Raw genomic sequence first — 10,490 nt, 5'->3', positions numbered from 1 at the left:
CCCCCCCCCCCCCCCCCCGCTCCCCCCGCAGCCTAGGCTGCTGCACATCATCCTCTGGTATAGGTGGACAAGGCAGATTTGGGTAACAATCTCAGTTCTACCACTGGGTAGCTGTTAACATAGTGATAGTCTAGAGCCCTCTGGGCCTCTTTTTCATTATTACAACTGGGAATAAATTACCAGACTATTGTGGGTGTTATGTAAAGTGATGTGCTAGAAGTGCCTACAGTGGTCTCAACTCTGGCTGTGCAACTCCACACATTTATAGAACTTGGGAATAACAACAGCAACAACATCTGTCTGGTCCTTCTCAGACTTACTGAGTTGCAGCAGCCTGGGGCCTCAATATTTTGACAAAGCTCTCCAGGTGGTTCTGATGCTCAGCCAGGGCTCAGAGCCCTCAGGCTGGAGGACTCTGCTTAACATGGGATTTCATCTTTTTTACACCCTCCCTGCAGGGTTCCTCTGGCAGGTGTGTTTCTTACTTAGGAGGAAAGCACAAAATGAACTAATTCACATAAAAACACTAGGGCACCTAATGTGTTATTTTTCCCAGGAAGGAAAAGAAGCACATGTGTTCTGTTTCTGAACTACAGTGCAGGTTGCTTAGATAAGGATCTGTCTCCCAGACTCAGGCTGTGTTTAGCAGAGCTCTCTTAGGAGAGTTTGCTTTCTTTTAAGACACTCAGCAGAGTGCTGCTGACCATCAAAATTAAAGAGTCTTCTTTTCTTCATGGTTACCAGGGAAAGAGGTTCCAAAACTTCCCTTAATAAACCACTCCTGTGTTTGAGACTTTTTATTGCCTGAAATGCCTCTTTTATGAAAGTCTTGAAACCCCTCATAGTATTTGAGCTGTGTTGCTTTTGTCCAAGAGCTGCTCATAGGTTAAAAACTTGAGAAGTTAATCAACTACTTATCAGCTCTCATTCTTCTAGCCTAGTGGTTCAGAAAGTAAGATTCTTGGACCAACATCTTATCATCACCAGGGAATTTATTACAAATGCAGAGTCTTGAGTTCTATCCCAGGCCTACTGAATCAAAAACACTGAAGCTGAAACTAACAGTGTGTGTGTTTTACTTGCTTTCCAAGTGATTCTGCTGCTTGCTTATGTTTGAGAAGCACTATTCTAATCCAGACAAATATGACAGGGGTAAAAATGGTAGGATTTTTATGGTACTCCCAGGCTTCTTTTCTTGTTCTTCATGCCTCTGATGTTCAGGCAAATCCATGTGTGACATTCATTGTACTTGTTGGGATAATGGGTATAACTATAGATCAGAATGGTCAGAGAAAAAACTAGAGCAGGATTTCTCAGTAAGCGGTACTATGGACATCTTAGATGGCATAATTCTTTGTTTTTGTGGGGGGCTTTCCTGTGCATTGTAGGATATTTATCACTATTTCTGGCCTCTCTACCCACTAGATGTCAGTAGCAACCCTCCCTCAAGTTGGGACAACCAAAAATATCTTCAGATACTGCTAACTGTTCCCTGGAAGACAAAATTGCCCCTAGTTGAGAACACATGACCTAAAAAACATTGGCTTTCAAACTTGGGTGCTATGGACTAAATTTTGCCCAACTAAAATTCATGTGTTCAAACTCTAACCCCAATGTGACTGTATTTGGAGATAGTATTTTTAGGAGGTAATTAAGGTTAAATGAATTCATAAGGGTGGGGCCCTAATCCAATAGGATTTGTGGCCCTTTAAGAAAAGGAAGAGAGAGAAATACTCTCTCTCCTCTGGAAGCACCAAGGAGAGGTCATGTGAGTACCCAGGGAGAGGATGGTCATCTGCATACCAGGAAGAGAGTCCTCATCTGAAACCAAGCCCCTCCAGCACCTTGATCTTAGACTTCCCAGTCTTCATACTGTGAGAAAGTAGCTTTCCTTTGTTTAAAGCTTGCAGCCTGTACTGCTCTGTTATGGTAGCCAGAGCAGACTTATACATTTGGTGAGTATCAGAATCATCTAAAGAGCCAATAAGGCCACAGAGGCCTAGACTTGCTGAAGTAGAATAGGTCTTTGTAGTTTCCCCATTTCCCCAGGTGATAGTGATACTAACCAAAGTTTGAGACTCACTAGCCTAGAACGGGACTAGTCCAACAATGAGAGTGAAAGGGGTGTGAGGAAGAGGTGGAGGAGGAGAGCCAAACACACTGGCAAGAGTTTGGGGAGGGTGCACTCAAGGAGAACCTCTACTAAGCAACTATCACATCAACTGAAACTCCAGGGAGATCAGCAAAACATTCTGAGCATTTTGTTCTGTTTGCAGCAAGTGCTGTACTTCTTTGAGAGATTTTGCTGAAGGCCTAAATTTCCTTTTACTATTTAGGGATGATGTTGGATTTATGTTTGTTTTTAATAAGACAACAAACTGAGATTGTCCATGAGGGATGTGATGGACTGAACATTTTTGCCCCACAAATTCACATGCTGAATCCCTAACCCTTGATGTGCCTGTATTTGCAGATGGGGTCTCTGAAGATATTATTCAGGTTAATACAAGTCATAATGGTGGGGCCCTGATTCAGTAGGATTAGTGTCCTTAAAAGAAGAGATGCAAAGCGCTTACTTTCACTTTCTTTTTCCCTGTGCACACACACTGAAGAATGGCTCTGTAAGGACATGCAGAGAAGGTGGAACTACAAGCCAGAAAGAGAGCTTTTCCTGGAAACCAAATTTACTGGCACCCTGATCATATACTTCTAGCCTAAAGAACTGTGAGAAAATAATTGTCTTTTGTTTAAGCCTCTCAGTCGACAGTATTTTGTTATGAGTGCTTCATCAGACTAATCTAGGTTACATGTTTGGGTTACACTAACTTATTTCAATTTGGTCTTATTAATCTTTCAGTTTTTATTTAGCTCTCTAATATCAGTGTTTACTACTCATTGATTTTTACCTCTAATTGCACAAAGCCTGGGAGATCATTTTAGATCCCTTTATTTCTGTCTATATTCTATGCTACTTCCTCCCTTTACCCGCTTTCCCCACCCCATATATGCATAGCCCAGTCAAAAGCAGAGGTAAATTCATGTTTAATTTCTGTAATATAAATTCTTGTTCCTCCAACACTTTCACTTAGGCAAGCTGAGTATGACTGGCCTAAGTTCCTTCGTTTCCTCAGTGTGCTCTTCCAATTTCCAGTTACTGACACATTTAAGGACTTCTCTCTTATTCTAAATCCTTTTTGCTCTCTTGCCCTCTGCATCTTCTTGTCAATCATCTCTGATGCAGCCTCCATCTGTCAGCTTGTATGGTTGGCTCTGGCACCTTTTTTAGCACTTAACAAAGATAGTGTGGAAAGCAACAACATGGCCACAAAAAGAGATATCATATACAGACATACTCGTTTTCTTTTTTCTTTTTTTGTAATCCTAGGGAATGAGGTCTTGTTTCAGAATTTCATTTGAAGCAATATTTCTGTGATTCTTGGCCTCAGTGCCATAAACGGGTAAAGACTGACTTTTCCAGCAGAGAACTATGTTATCATGAAGGTGAAAGAAGATTAAAAGAAAAATCAACACTACAGTCCTGCCACTCAAGTGTTTGTTGTTAGGGCCATCAAAGGTTCCTGCTGCCAGTTCTACTTAAGCATTCTCCACAGCTTGGCTTCCTTCCCTCCCTGAAGCAGACCCTCTCCTCTGCCAGCTGCCTTTGATATGGGCACCATTCCTGTCATTTGGATGCTGGAGTGGGAGAAACACCTTTACCGCCCTACAAGGTACTGAGAGTGCTTCCTCACAGAGATCCCCAGATTTCCTGCCCTGAAAGTAAAGGGCAAGGCCTATTTTTGAACACATTTCAGAAATAGCACCTGCAGGTCTTTGGATCACCATGCCCCATGCCAAATTGGGAATAGGGTTACAGGATAAACTATCATCGTGGCCTGCATCACAGCACCCATTGAAGGAACCTGGACCCAGGTAAGAGCTAGGTGAGTGACAGTGCCATGGAGTACAAGGCAGAATGTCTAGTCTGTCCCACAGAGGTCACACTAACTCCCAAGACTGACATGGGGCTTTCAGGACTGTAAAAGACCTCACCTTTGCCTTTTCAGAGGAGGGTTACCTTTTTTTGTAGAGAGTCTGTTCTCTTTAAGATCAGATAGATCCCAACAACATCTCACATGATAAGCATTATCCCAAATTTACAAAGAAAACAGATTTAAGCAGATTTTATTACTTGTTCCAGAACTAGTAAATAGTGAGGTCAATATTGAAAGTCAATTCTGTCAGGTTCTAAAATCTATGTACCTTTCCTGAAAACAAAAATGGAACATATATTTTTCATAACAGTCTAAAATATTAAGGGGCACCTGGGTGGCTCATTCAGTTGGGTGTCTGACTTTGGCTCAGGTCATGATCTCAAAGTTTGTGAGTTCAAGCCCTGTATCAGGTTCTGTTCTTGTAGCTTAGAGCCTGGAGCCTACTTCTGATTCTGTGTCTCCCTCTCTCTGTGCTCCTACCCGAGTCATGCTCTGTATCTGTCCATCTATGTTTCTGTCTCTCTCTCAAAAATAAATAAACATTAAAAAATTAAAAAAATATATTAATGGAGTACCCCTACTCCCCCACTTTTTCTCCAGACCACATCAGCCTTGGGATGGAGAACACAACTGTCACTATTACCATAGTACAAACATTATTACTCTAAACCTTGACCCAGGCTCTGTTGAGAGTCTACCTTTCCCTCATTTTCCTCTAATTATTTCTAGGCATCCTTTATAAGGGTCACAAACATAGTCTCCCTGATTTCTGCTAGAATCTTCCATTTTCCATCCTTGTGCTCCAGTGGTAATGTCTTCTTCCCAAGTTTCTGATTGACACTTGGCCATATTGGAAGGGTGCCACAAATCCATTAACTGTCCTGGTGCAGCAGTATCACCAATACCTGCTGAAAATGATGTATTTTTCAGTCCAAACAGGGCCAGTCCCACCACACTTTGGATGTTAGATCTTCTTGGTATTCCAGAGAGCTGGAAGAGACATCTCAGGGAGAAGATGCCTGGTACCTACCTACAGATATTGTATGCCGCAAGAAAAACTAGAAAGGGGCACTTGAGGTGGCACAGTTGATTAAATGTCTGACTCTTGATTTCAGCTCAGGTCTTGATATCATAGTCATAAGATCAAACCTCACGTCAGGCTCTGAGCTGAAAGCATGGAGCCTGCCTGGGATTTTTCTTTTTTTCCTCTCTTTCTACCCCTCCCCTGCTTGTGCTCTCTCAAAAATAAATAAATAAACAGTAAACACACGCACACACACACAAAACTAGGAATTGGCCTGTGCTTCCAATATTTGAGGTTCAAACAGATATATCTTTTAGATTTTTTTGTTTCCTTTATTCTCCTAGTCATCTCTTGCTAGGACTACATAAGACCATGGATTCAGGACCAAACGTCAAAGTTATATGGTGCCCTTGATATTTTAAAAAACAAACTTTCCTTACAAAACTGTACTTATTATGACACTGTCATAATAACTGGCTATTAGAGGAATGAGAAAGATACTTTACTGACAGATAGCAGAAATGTTTATGATACTTACACAAATTTATGGATTCCATACTATCCCAGGTGGCTTGTGTTTAGCTTACATGCATACAAAATGGATCTAGTATATTCAAAACAAAACACAACCATAGGATCAGTGAGGCACAGTGGTATAGGTTAGGACTAGCAGTCAAAAAATCTGTGTTCTAGATTTAGTTTTGTCACCCACAAGCTGAGCAGTTTTGGGTAAGTCATTTAATTTCTTGGGCCTCAATCTGCTCATCTGGAAAACATCAGTAATAGTATCCACCCTACCTTTCAGAATTTTATGTGGATCAAATGAGATGAAGGATGATTAAGAAAGGAGCATCAAATGACAAGTAAAAGCAAACATGAATACCAGGTGTGGTTCTGTGTACCATCATAAATGGAAATCTTCCTTACAAGGAGAAGCTTTTTTTAAGGATTAAGGATATATTGGAAGGGTAACTTTCTTTATTTACCATACCACAGCCCTTAGAATTTTTACCCCTAATCTAAAAAGGGGGAAAGTTGGAATATGTGATCATTGGGAATGGCCAGAAATCTAGTATGTAACAAGTTAAAACTGCAGGGGACAGATGGCAGTTTGCTCTTTCTCTAGGCCAGAACTAAGATATTTGATTCAAACTTCTCAGAATATGGATAACATTAAGCCTCACCTTTCTGAATGATGTGTGACTTATGTTCACCAATGATTTCCTAACTCTATGTGTCTTTGTTTGGGCTTAATTTTTTTCAGCTTACTTTCCTCCTTTCAAAATACTTTCTGGAATATATATTTCTTCCTTCTCTCCCCTCCCCTCCCCTTTTGAATTAAGATGAACTAACAATTCTCTGTTTAAAAAAGCATTCTGAGGGGTGCCTGGGTGGCTTAGTCGGTTAAGCGTCCGACTTTTGCTTAGGTCATGATCTCGCAGTTTGTGGGTTTGAGCCCCGCGTCGGGCTCTTTGCTGACCGCCAGCTCAGAGCCTGGAGCCTGTTTCAGTCTGTGACTCCCTCTCTCTCTGACCCTCCCCTGCTCACGCTGTCTCTCTCTCTCTCTCTCTCTCCTAAAAATAAATAAAACATTAAAAAAAAATTAAAAAAAAAAAAAGCATTCTGAGATGATTCCTTGAGATAAATGAAGGTGCCCTTGGGTGACACAACCTCAGGCCTGGAAATGACTGTAGTAAAGCAGTGTCACTGACAATCAGCAAATGCCAGGTCACGCTTCAAATGAAGAGAGACAAAGGGTGAATTGTGAGGAATGTAGCCACAATGGCCATTTTTCCAACCCTGTCCAGATCAGCTTGATCATTGCTTGCACAGGCTGGGTCTGTTCACCCATGGGACACCTAGAGGAACAAATAAAAGGGTCCAGCATTGCACAAGTAGGACAATGATTTCACCTTCAGTGCAGTTTTTTCAATGGCTTCTGGGTCCTTGGGTATTGGAGCAGGATGTCACTGAAGTCATATTGGTCTTCAGTGGTAGGAAAGGCACTACTTACACAGAACTCTGGTTTAATGTGTTATTGTTCAAATCCATTGTTATGTTGTTTTAGTACCTACTGAAGTAGCTCTAATATTGGACACACTATCTCTGCGTGAAGTACCATGATAGGCAATCTAAGATTTAAGTCCTGGCTGAGACTTCTGAGTGACTTCCATAAGTCCCAACATTACTATGAATTTTATTTCCTCGTTTCTAAAAAATGGTTCATGCAAACTTCCTTCCTGTTGTGAATTTTTATGAGGTAATCTATACAGAGTGTCTTGTGTAGTGCTTGGCTCTGAATGGCCAGTTGAAGAATGGGAATGATTATTAGAGGAAGAGTAAGTATCTAAGACACAGGAAGTATGATCTATGTCTAGTTCAGCTTCTAATGAGTTTTGCGAATTTAGGTAAGTCATTTACCTGCTCTGTGCTGCAGTTTACCCATCTGTCAAATTGTCAACTGGTATGTGAGGGTTTACCTATGGTGGCTGATGGTGCAGTTGCATCAGAAACAAGTTATAGAAAATACTTTGAAAAGTTAAAGTGAGTATACGGATATATTTTAGGCACATTAAAAAAATTGTGTGCCTACATTTCTAAACTCAGAATTTTCTAAACTCTAAGGTAATCAAGAAAACACCTAAATTTTTGTCTCTATTTGGATAGTGGTGAGTCCATTTTGATTTAGGTAACATATTAAAAATGATAGATAACTTGTGCAAAAACCACACAAAAATTACGGAGTTCCTGGACTGCCCCTAGTACATTCCACTAAGGACACTAAGATGAATGCCAAGAAGGATTTTTTTTTTTAATCTTTCCTTCTTCTCCTTCCTCCACTCTGAAACAATCATCAATTACCCTTATCCACCGGCACCATCTCATCTAAGTTCATTTTCAAGATGAAGTTTCCTCGTTGGATGGTGGCTGTCCAATCCTCCTTCTGTCCATCACTGACTGCCTCAGAGCTGTCCCTGGATTGACAGTTTGAGAGTGAATCAATAATAATTATCTGGCTGCAGCCATGGTGAGCTGTGTAATTCTGCCATGGGACAGCATTGTGCAAACAGAGCTGCATCTCTGGCTGCAGGTTTAAATATGCAGGCTGGGGCTATCCATTTAGGTGTGTTGATCATGTGATTACCGGGAGGTAGTACTTCTTCCTCTGCTGCATTAAAACCCTTTCAAATGATACGCTCACCTTCTGGGACTCACTGCTGGCTAGCACTGCACTATGTAAAACACTGCCTTCAGGCCCTGAAACATAAATCAGTGATTTAAAGGCACAGCCCTAGGAGAGGAGACTCACTTTGCTTGGGGAATGTGTAAGCAACAAATACAAGAATAAGATCTCAGATATGTCTGTGTCTATATTTATTTTACCTTGTCTTAGCCAAAGAAGATAATTATTTTCTGAAAGTATACATATCTCAGTATAAAGATCTGAGTTATTTCAATATTAAAATTTTGTTGATTTGAGAGGAACAAATTCATCATTTCCCATTTGAACAAGAAAATGTTGGCTTTATGGAGTTAAATATAACTTATTTTCTTTTTATTTATGTTTTTAATTTTTAAAAAATTTTTATTTCTTTTGAGAGGCAGAATGAATGAGGGAGGGGTGGAGAAAGAGGGAGAGAGAGAATCCCAAGCAGGCTTAATGCTAACAGTCTGGAGCCCCCAGAGGGGCTTGAACTGATAAACCGTGAGATCATGACCTGAGTTGAAACCAAGAGTCATTTGCTTAACCCATGAGCCATGCAGGCACCCCTAACTTCTTTTCCTTAAAGCAACTTTAGCATACCTATGTAGAAGATGTTGTTGGTTGCTAGTGTGGTTGCTCTTATGAACAGGCAATCACATTTCATTGCTCTTATTTAGGACATTTGAATATTGAAGGCTGTGGGATTTCCTTGGTGTTATTTTCTGGAAATATATCAAGAAATTAGATGAGGGGCGCTTGGGTGGTTCTTTCATTTAAGCCTCCAACTCTTGACTTCAGCTCAGGTCATAATCTCACAGTTCATGCAACTGAGACCCACCTCGAGCTCTGTGCTGTGTGGAGACTACTTAGGATTGTCTCTTTCAGGACATCCAGATGGCCAACAGACACATGAAACGATGCTCAGCATCCCTCCTCATCAGGGAAATACAAATCAGAACCACAATGAGATACCACCTCATGCCAGTCAGAGTGGCTAAAATGAGCAAATCAGAGGACTCTAGATGCTGGCGAGGATGTGGAGAAACGGGCACCCTCCTACACTGTTGGTGGGAATGTAAACTGGTTCAGCCCCTCTGGAAAACTGTGTGGAGTTTCCTCAAAAATTTAACAGTAGAACTCCCCTATGACCCAGCAATAGCACTGCTAGGAATTTACCCAAGGGATATAGGAGTGCTGATGCATAGGAGCACATGTACCCCAGTATTCATAGCAGCACTCTTAACAATAGCCAAAACATGGAAAGAACCTAAGTGTCCATTAACGGATGAATGGATAAAGATGTGGTTTATCTATACGATGGAATACTACATGGCAAGGAGAAAGAATGAAATCTGGCTATTTATAGCAACATGGATGGACCTTAAGGGTGTTATGCTGAGCGAAATAAGTCAGGCAGAGAAGGACAAATACCATATGTTTGCACGTATAGGAGGATTAGGAGGAACTTAACGGAGGAGCGTGAGGGAGAAGAAGGAGGGAAATAGTGGGGTAGAGGGAGAGAGGCAAACCATGAGAGACTCTTAAATGCTGAGTCTCTGAGGACACAAACTGAGGACTGATGGGTGTGGGGGTAAGAGGGGGTGATGGGCATGGAGGAGGGCACTTGTGGGGATGAGCACTGGGTGTTATATGGAAACCATTGACAATAAACTATTCATAAAAAAAAAAAAAAAGGATTCTCTCTTTCTCCTTCTCTCTCCTCCTCTCCCCTCCTTGTGTCTCTCTCTCTTAAAATAAGTAAGTAAACATTAAAAAAAAAATGCAAGTTAGAAGAGGGTAAGACTTTGGTGGACATAATCAATTTTCTGACAGAACTGTTAGAGGTGGGCATACAACTAATATGGTACAATCATAAATTCCTGGGGGAAGGGATTTTACATTTGGGATAGATAGGTTCAGAAAATAACTTATATATCATTAGCAAATGATGGGGAACAAATGAAATTGGTGTGTGCCACAAGTATAATACCTATGCTGTTTTAGTTTTTATATATTTAAATGCATGCAGATACATATTTATAATTTTTAAAGTGAAATGACAAAATATTAGCATTTATTTTATATACTTATGTTTGGTGGGATCCTTATGTTACTCTCTATTTTTCTTTAATGTAAAAATCTTTTAAAAATATAGAAAAATGGAATAGGATTTATTGGTAAGTAGTAAGTTTCTCATGGTTGGAGGCAATCAAACTAAAGGAGAGTTATTAAGCAAAGATTTTAAGTAGATTAGTTAAAAATAAGAAAT

This window comes from Hyaena hyaena, unplaced genomic scaffold (assembly GCF_003009895.1).
Source record: "Hyaena hyaena isolate Hyena2069 unplaced genomic scaffold, ASM300989v1 scaffold_479, whole genome shotgun sequence".
NCBI classification, from domain to species: domain Eukaryota; kingdom Metazoa; phylum Chordata; class Mammalia; order Carnivora; family Hyaenidae; genus Hyaena; species Hyaena hyaena.
Note: the sequence above shows the minus strand (reverse complement) of the source record.